Source organism: Schistocerca gregaria, chromosome X (genome assembly GCF_023897955.1).
Source record: "Schistocerca gregaria isolate iqSchGreg1 chromosome X, iqSchGreg1.2, whole genome shotgun sequence".
NCBI lineage: Eukaryota > Metazoa > Arthropoda > Insecta > Orthoptera > Acrididae > Schistocerca > Schistocerca gregaria.
Window position 1 is genome coordinate 136,933,362 of NC_064931.1, and position 9,915 is coordinate 136,943,276.

The 9,915-nt window shown below is 41.4% G+C and overlaps 1 pseudogene; it reads left to right on the plus strand.

The window, feature by feature from the left end:
• The first annotated feature begins 426 nt into the window (after nucleotides 1-426).
• On the plus strand, nucleotides 427-4,578 carry LOC126297937 (uncharacterized; annotated as a pseudogene).
• Nucleotides 4,579-9,915: the final 5,337 nt, after the last annotated feature.

The window sequence follows — 9,915 nt, forward strand, 5'->3', positions numbered from 1 at the left end:
GTGGAACTCAGAGATGGGTTTGCTAGTATCAGAGCAGGTTCATATAGCCGATAAGAAAGTCTAGCAGAGATGCTTAGGTAACTTATGTGCTATCCGATGGAAAAACACGACGTAACTCTCGTTAAACTCTGTTAAGCTGCGTCCACACTACTCGTCTGGCTCGTGTATTTGTGAGACTTGCGCACCTTACGCGTAATGTGGACGGAGGGAGACTCCGAGGGCTCGCCGCGAAACAGGCTTGCGAGCCGCCCGAGCTTGTGGCTTGTCTGGCTCCGGCTGTTGTCGGTACATCAAAGGGATGCGCGGCGAACTGCAAGAGTGTTGTGGACGGCAACAAAGCACTTACCAGTTAGCTCGCTGCACTCGTACAGTTTGGCCTTGGTATTATTCTTTTCCTGAGTTGTGGACATCGGTTTTTCTTTTGAAATGGAGTGGACCGACGATTTTTTCATTAAATTCATACAGGGTGTTTCAAAAATGACTGGTATATTTGAAACAGCAATAAAAACTAAACGAGCAGCGATAGAAATACACCGTTTGTTGCAATATGCTTGGGACAACAGTACATTTTCAGGCGGACAAATTTTCGAAATTACAGTATTTACAATTTTCAACAACAGATGGCGCTGCAAGTGATGTGAAAGATATAGAAGACAACGCAGTCTGTGGGTGCGCCATTCTGTATGTCGTCTTTCTGCTGTAAGCGTGTGCTGTTCACAACGTGCAAGTGTGCTGTGGACAACATGGTTTATTCCTTAGAATAGAGGATTTTTCTGGTGTTGGAATTCCACCGCCTAGAACACAGTGTTGTTGCAAAAGACGAAGTTTTCAACGGAGGTTTAATGTAACCAAAGGACCGAAAAGCGATACAATAAAGGATCTGTTTGAAAAATTTCAACGAACTGGGAACGTGACGGATGAACATGCTGGAAAGGCAGGGCGACCGCGTACGGCAACCACAGAGGGCAACGCGCAGCTAGAGCAGCAGGTGATCCAACAGCGGCCTCGGGATTCCGTTCGCCGTGTTGCAGCTGCGGTCCAAATGACGCCAACGTTCACGTATCGTCTCATGCGCCAGAGTTTACACCTCTATCCATACAAAATTCAAACGCGGCAACCCCTCAGCGCCGCTACTATTGCTGCACGAGAGACATTCGCTAACGATATAGTGCACAGGATTGATGACGGCGATATGCATGTGGGCAGCATTTGGTTTACTGACGAAGCTTATTTTTACCTGGACGGCTTCGTCAATAAACAGAATCGGCGCATATGGGGAACCGAAAAGCCCCATGTTGCAGTCCCATCGTCCCTGCATCCTCAGAAAGTACTGGTCTGGGCCGCCATTTCTTCCAAAGGAATCATTGGCCCATTTTTCAGATCCGAAACGATTACTGCATCACGCTATCTGGACATTCTTCGTGGATTTGTGGCGGTACAAACTGCCTTAGACGACACTGCGAACACCTCGTGGTTTATGGAAGATGGTGCCCGGCCACATCGCACGGCCGACGTCTTTAATTTCCTGAATGAATATTTCGATGATCGTGTGATTGCTTTGGGCTATCTGAAACATACAGGAGGTGGCGTGGATTGGCCTCCCTATTCGCCAGACATGAACCCCTGTGACTTCTTTCTGTGGGGACACTTGAAAGACCAGGTGTACCGCCAGAATCCAGAAACAATTGAACAGCTGAAGCAGAACACCTCATCTGCATGTGAAGCCATTCCGCCAGACACGTTGTCAAAGGTTTCGGGTACTTTCATTCAGAGACTACGCCATATTATTGCTACGCATGGTGGATATGTGGAAAATATCGTACTATAGAGTTTCCCAGACCGCAGCGCCATCTGTTGTTGACAATTGTAACTACTGCAATTTCGAAAGTTTGTCTGCCTGAAAATGTACTGTTGTCCCAAGCATATTGCAACAAACGGTGTATTTCTATCGCTGCTCGTTTAGTTTGTATTGCCGTTTCAAATATACCGGTCATTTTTGAAACACCCTGTAAATACTTATGAACAATACCCTGTGCTGTGGGATGCGACAGACTCCCAATATAAAATAAAATTTAAAGAAAAGTGAAGCATGCGATTCCATCGCGACAGATGTCGGCTTGTATGTGGCCGAATTAAAAAAAAAAAAGACCAGCTTATTAGCCACTTACAGGAAAGTCCGCCAGAAGAAGGCTGAACCTAGGAAGTCTGGCGCTGGGGGTTGAGGAAGTGAACGCTCCAAACTGGTTCGCTTTCAGAGCGTTTGAATTTCTGCACTTCAAATATCAGCCGCAGAAGACAATCAACACAGATGTAATTAAAATATATTTATTTTGGGAAATGTATAAACAAACTATTAATAAACTTAATGGGACTCAGTCCCTTTTTGGTTCTGTCTCCACGACTACCAACCTTTTCATCTTTCTCACCTTACATTTCGGTCCCTGCGCATTTGCTAATTCTAAATTTTTTTGTGTTATTCCCTTATATACCATTAACCAAATCATTCCTTAAGATATTTTTTCATATTTATTTTAGCTTACTACCATTTCTATTAGGAATATACCTAGTAACTGCTTCTAGTTTTCAAATTTAAAAATTAAAAAAAGTTCCAATTGTGATAAAATTTTAAGGTTTATAGCAAAATGAGTTCTCAACGTCACAGAGGGGAAAGGAATAAATGGAGTTACAGGATTGGAATACATACTGGGGCAAGGCTGGGTATTCAGCTAGTAATAAATAAATAATAATGAATAACATTTATTTTTCTAACACAGTATATTGAAGCACGTGTACATTTACGTGTATTTTATTTGTATATTATGTTATTTGAGGAAATAAAAATAATAAAGTTGGTTTTTAATAAAGGTAAAACTTCACATAAATTGGCAGATGAAATGCGTGCAGTCAGGTAGTCACTAGTACGTACGTAGCTAGTAGCTGAAAATCTTTAATAAGTTATTGGTAATCATCTTGCCATGGCAATCTTCCCTCTTCAGAAATGAAATAAGCAGCGAATTCATCTCCAATGTCTTGGGCAGTCTGCGTTGAACGTCGTGGAATGTTCGCTAATCGTGTAAACGTTGTAGCAGGAGTGATCTCTTTCTCCAAGTTCCTGGCTTTAAATGCCCGTTCTCCTCATGATCCACTGCTCCTACAGGGGTATAAATTTGTCCGGAAGCCGAACTTTTTCGCAAGAAATTATGGAGGTATATAGAAGTCATAATAACACTTTGGGCTTTCTCAGGCTGTAGTAATGTAGGCTTTATTAGTATCCGGAATACGGAAGAAAGTATTCCGACACATTTTCCACAATCCGCCGTGCTCTTGAAAGAGTGCTGTTAAAAATTCTTTTCATTGACCTCCGTAGTTGTTGTTCACTATACGGCTTCATAATATGACTGTTGAGGGGAAACGCGAAGTCTGCGACAGTAACATAGGGTACTTTTTTCTGTCTATCTGGGAGGGTACGATCGTCCGGAAAAACAATGGTACCATTACTCATATTGTTTTAAAAAATGTATTTCGAAAAACACCACCGTCTGAAATTCGACCTTGGCAGCCGACATCAGCATACAAAAAACAATAGTCAGCATCCACTAGACCAAAAAGAACAATACTGAAAAACGTCTTATAATTGAAAAAAATCGCTTCAAGAATTAGTGGGGCTTTGGATTGCGCAATGTTTGCCATCCATTGCACCGAGGCAATGAGGAGAGTTCCATTTTCTCTCATATTCCTGTGCTACAAGTAACCACTCTTGTTTTGTCTGTGGCATCTGCAAAAAAGTAAATAGAAACTAATAACTCCTAATACTAAAAATAATTATTAAATGCATAGACAATAATAGACATTCTAATGATTATGAACATTAATAATAATTAAAATTAGCAATTTTGCGTAATAATAGGTAGTAATCATTATAACAAATATTCTGAATTTCACTTATCAACTTGACATTGTTCCCAATTTTTTTACGATTATTATCGCGTATCTCCCTATTCCTACATCCATTCTTTTAGTTTTTATTCTACTTGCTTTGCTATTTTTATATCAATCTTTTGTCGTCGTTACTTTGTTTTAGGAGGAATTTAAGGAGGATTTGGAAGAACAGAGGGTTGCGGGCATGAATACAAACGAAGGTAGAGCGAGCACTTGCGAAGAAATTAGTAGTCAAGATGATGATCATCAAACAACACAAGGCAACAAACTACAACCCACGCCAAACAAACGCAAGAAGGTATTTGCTTCACCTAAAAGAAACGTAAAACTAGAGACGAGTTTGACGCCTATGGAGAGTACATAGCGAACGTTCTACGGTCTATGGACAACAGAAAACGTGCTTTTGTTAAAAAAGAATTTTCCGGCACGATTTTCAGAGCAGAAAGCGGCTGTTTCGAACATTCTAGCCCACGATCAACCAACAGCGACTACAGTTGCTCATCGCATTTACCGATTCCTTCAACTCAACAAGTTCATGCCCATGAGCAGATGCAAAGCAACTTCCAACAGACATCTACTTCTACTTCTGACAACACCGAACAAGGCTCTCCAAATTTTCTGGATCTGCTTCATTTATAATAATTAAAAGTAATAACCTTTGCGTTTAATTGTTTCTCATTCTTGAAATCTAAATGTTTTTATTTCTTTTGCTTATTACCTGATGAATAAAAGTGTATTAATAACAAAATTTGTATAATTTATTAACTTTCCTTTACAAACTCCTTCAAGCTGCCTGTAAGAGCTGCACATACTTCAGGAACAATGTTTGATATCACTTGCTTGGAGACATTAAATAAAAAACTGAGGCTGGTGTAGGAATCGCCAGTTGCTAGGTATCTGAGCGTAAGTGCCAACCGCTCAGCAACTGGTATAGCTTTCCGAAATTTGCTGTCAGCCTTTGATATTTTCGGTCCTAGCAAATTTATCAGATATTCAAAATCTGATGCGGACATACGGCAAAATGTCTTGAAATGTATGTTTTCAACATCCAATTCATCCACCAAATCACTCCCACTATATCTTTTTCTGCTTCTGAAAACTCTGGTCATCCAGCACCTGCGTTTTCTTGGGACTTTGTAGCGTCTTCTTCTATCCTATTCCTCAGCTAAAAGGCGCATCACAAGGAAGCTGACACTTGCTATAACCACTTCGTCCATTTTTAAAGTAGAAAACTGTCACTGGCCACGACTGCGAGTACGGTGCGGATCCTCACGAGCCAAAGTCTGGTAAGAAACTGGAGTAGTGTGGACGAAGATAGAAGCAGTACGAGCGCAAGTCAGACAAGTTTGACAAGTCTCCCGACAGACGAGTATAAGTCTGGCGAGCACGAGTAGTGTGGACGCACCTTTAGGTAAATTCAGAGAATAGCTCTGAGAGGTAAACTGTGCAACATTTCTGCTCTTTGAATATCTAGCGTAGAGATCGTGAATAAGTCAAATAGCTCTAAGCACTATGGGACTTAACATCTGAGGTCATCAGTCCCCTAGGCTTAGAGCTACTTAAATCTAAGTAACCTAAGGACATCACACACATCCATGCCCGAGGCAGGATTCGAACCTGTGACCGTAGCAGCAGCGCGGTTCCGGACTGAAACGTCTAGAACCACTCGGCCACAGTGGCAGGCAGAGATCATGAAGCTAACTAATATTAGAGTGCGTGAAAGCGAAAGACAATCTGAAGGAAAGTCCTAAAATTCCTAATACTGGTTAGCTGTGCAAGTCGGAATTTAAAGATGATCGCTTCGGAAAATTATAATACACAACCTTCATCAATACCATTACTGATTTTGTACTGTCAATGTGTTAAAGCTTCCAGGCTAACTTGCGAGTGTTCTGTTCTGCAGGTACATTCTGAATGGAGTTGTAATAGAGCAGACAGGCGCTCAGATTTTCATTTTATCAGATAAATCCTGCTTGAGCCTGAAGAGGTATTTTAAGTAACAGTACATGAGCAGATTTATTGTACCTTTTATATCAGTGTTTATCAAAATTTTAGTATTTATATTACTTGTCTCGATTTGGGTCGTTGCCAGTACGTTGAATCCTCATTGAATAATATTAAAATTTACATGAAATGTATTCGCATTTGCGAATATGGGCGACCATCAGCTGTGGAATGCAATGAAAATGAACATTTGTGCCGGCCCGGGACTCGATTCGGATTTCCCGTTTGTCGCAAGTGGTCGTCTTACCATTAGCTATCCGAGCACGCTCCACGGCCACATTCAGATCTCGTCATCCATGCGCCTACAACCTACACTCGTTCATTCATTATGTATAGTCCCGTAGAGGGAAAACATTTTCATTGAAAGTCGATTGCCTGGTGTCGGCAAACAAGTATGATATTGCGGTGCCTGTGTTCCTTCGGACATGCCTGAGTGTCCGAAGGAGCAGCGCGTCTTACTTCTGAATAACACAGCCACTGCAATAACATAAATATTAAGACTGGTGTTTGATGTTTCATTTTGGGCACCCTGTGTTAGGGACATCATCTAGGAGTTAAGGGATTAGATTCCTGCAGACTTCTTGGGGTTGTGATTCAGAAAAGTGTGGAACGATTTATAAAAGAATGTCTGTCGGAAGTTGTATGCTAAAAGTCGTGTGGGAAAGACTGAGTGATGAATGTGGTAATCTGATGTTCTGAATAAGACTTAGGACAGACTGTCGCATCTCGAAAAGGAAACATATTAATACTGCTTTGGGACAGGATAGTTTGGACACGGGAATGTGGAGGAAAGTCTGATACTGGCGCGGTACGATTACCTAATTGTGCTGATAATCGCCTCACTTCCTCTTCCAAAACATATTTAGGGAAAATTTAGTACGGCAATGCAAGTTTCCTTCGATTAAGGACTCTGTATGAAAAGGGCTGCAAAAGAAGATGATATCTGATAAGTTTCATGGCCATCAATGTTATTAAAGTGGTAGTAATCAAAAATTTTTGTTGCATTTTGTCATGTTTCTACAGTCCATCACATTTTTAGCTGCGTGAGCTACGGCGCAACGATAACACAAGCGTGCTAAAGCCCTTGACCTGAGAAAGAACGGCCACCAATCTATCGCGCTCTCGTTTCCTGCGCATTACGTAACCAGCAGGAGGAAGGCGGTGGGGCGTTTTTATCATCTGTCGTGACCAGTCTGAGGAAGAACAGAGAGCCCCGATTCACAGAAGAGCCAGATCAATTGATTGTTACACTTCCTTCTGCTCTTACGCCCCAGAAGCTCTAGGAACATTTCCGGGTTTTGCTGTATGGAGTATCAGCTAACCACGAATGCCCGTAAAACCATTTCGCCCTGCACCCAATTTTTGTTGGACAGTAATTGAAAAACAAAAGAACTAAAAACATCCCGCTTGGAACAAAAGACATTATCTTTTGGCCGCCTGAGGCAAGTATACAATAGTCACTACTTGGATACTGTACAGAAACCTATTTATAGCGAACTATTAAAATACTTATAAATTTAAATAACTTTTGCGTAACTAAATCCCAGTAATCATACCTGTGGAATTAGCATTGGTTGTAATATTTCTGACAACTATTGCTTAACATTCATCTAAAACGTAAGATAAAGTGTCTTACGTGACAGTGTATTAACCATTTCAACTACCTTATATTTAACTACACTCTATTTGTTAGACTTTTTTAATATAATTTAATATCCATTGACTTTTGTTTCAAGCTATCTCTCGTGTACAGGGGTCGAATGTTTCATTGGTTCCTTCATTAGTACGTAAAAGAAACTAGAAGAATACTGCCTAAAGAGTCGAGGGAGGTGGTAAACACTTTTTGTATTTGCTGCATCACGGGGGAAAGCTTCTGAAGCATGCCTCACTCTAGGAGACAGTGATTTCGTGTCTGGTCTCTGTGAAACCGAAGTAAACCCTCTGTCTGTAACGATTAATGAAATGTTACATAGACAGAAAACTACTCAGAGATTAAGTGAAACGTTTTGTATCTCCGACAGAGCAAGAATTAGCTAAGTGTATCCGTTACAAAATTCTCCAATAGTTTAAATAAATCAAATACAACGCTGAAAAACAAACTAAATGAATTACCCACCCAAACATTTCATTTTGCCAGAAAATAATTCGAATGGTTGATGACAGATGGCTCTACCAAAGACAGAGAGGGAGAAAATACATTCAGAACTTTGTCTTAGGGCTGGCCGGAGTGACCGAGCGGTGCTAGGCGCTCCAGTCTAGAACCGCGCGATCGCTACGGTCGCAGGTGCCTCGGGCACGGATGTGTGTGATGTCCTTAGGTTAGTTAGGTTTAAGTAGTTCTAAGTTCTAGAGGACTGATGACCTGAGAAGTTAAGTCCCATAGTGCTCAGAGCCATTTGAACATTTTTTCTTTGTCTTAGGAGAATGTGACAATGTTTCATATCTTCATTAATATTCACTTCCAACTCAAACCACGATAATCAGTTCCTAAGGCTAAGGTCTATAGTGCGTAGCTCATGACAAATGTCATGTGATGAACTCTGACGGAGGATGTATGTAACAGAAATTGCAACATCGCGTCTCTCAACACGAGACTTGCCGAGAATACTGCATGGATTGTTGTGGCAGTTCGCGACTGTTACTTTCAGCAGTCGTCAGTGTCGTCATCCGTTGTAACAATCGATCAGCGTCATCAGTCGTTACCTAAAGTCACTGTCACTGTCACTGTCACTCCTTTCTGTGTCACTACTCGCCACCAGTGTACTACCATCATCGGCGATAGCATTCACTGCCAGCATCGACTGTCTGTGTCACCAGTGGTTACAGCACTGTTGCAGTACCTGTTACCAGTCATCGATAGCCTCAAAAAAAGGAAGGAAAGTTGAGAAGATTTCTGTCATTAGAGGTGGAGCGGAAACTCGGACTGGGGAAGGATGAGGAAGGAAATCGGACGTGTCCTTTTCCAAAAGAAACGTCCAAGCATCAACCTTAACTGGTTTGGAGAAACCCCGGAAACTTAGGTCTGGATAACCAAACAGGAAATTGAATCTTAGTTCTCCTAAGTGCGAATCCATTGGCATAGTCACCGTGCCACCAAATCTGGTGCCAGCATTGACTGTCGTTTGTTACTGTCGCCAGTTATCGTCACAGTCCTCTATTGCTATGGTATTATCCGTCGCTACCAGGATCACCACTTCATTCTGTGTTGTCCATGATTTCCCGTGTTGTCACTTTCAACATGAATTTTCCTTTTGCTGCTACCATTTACATGCCACCCTCCCCCAGCCCTAAAATGACATGATATTTCAATCATAATTACTCAACTGTTTCGTCGCCACAGCACCTTCTTGCACCAATAATGGCTCAGATAAGGAGTACAAACAACCATCAACCAACCACCGATATACCATAAAAACCATGTACCATAATATCAGCAGCATCTACAGCAACATTTACACAATTATCAGCCGCATCAACGGCAAACCAAAGTCACCGCAAACACCTCAGTATTTTCAGCAATGGTGCCGTAAAAATCATTTATCATTACCAAGTTCTTTCTATCCATCCTACTACTCTCTCAGTTCCAAAAATGAAGAAAATAACTTTCTGAAGACACGTTGTTTCTGTACCCAAGGAGCCGGGAAACAATCAGACAGATTCTGTAGAATCCACTCCCATTCCTTCGCAGTCTGCTTCTCCAGAAACCTACTCCTTTATTCAGTCGTTCCGAAATTATACTTATGATACACCAAAATTCCTATCCCCTAAAAGCAAAAAGAGGAAATTCAACATTTCCCAATCAATTAATTTTCTCTAGAGTTTCAATCACTATCAAGTCCATAAGTCATCATTTACATTCCTTCATATGTCGCACAGAGTTCAACATAACCCTCGTCCCCTACGCATTCCCGACCTACCTCAAACTCCCATTTCAAAAACAACACTCTCTTTCCTCCCTGTCCCTTGCACCCA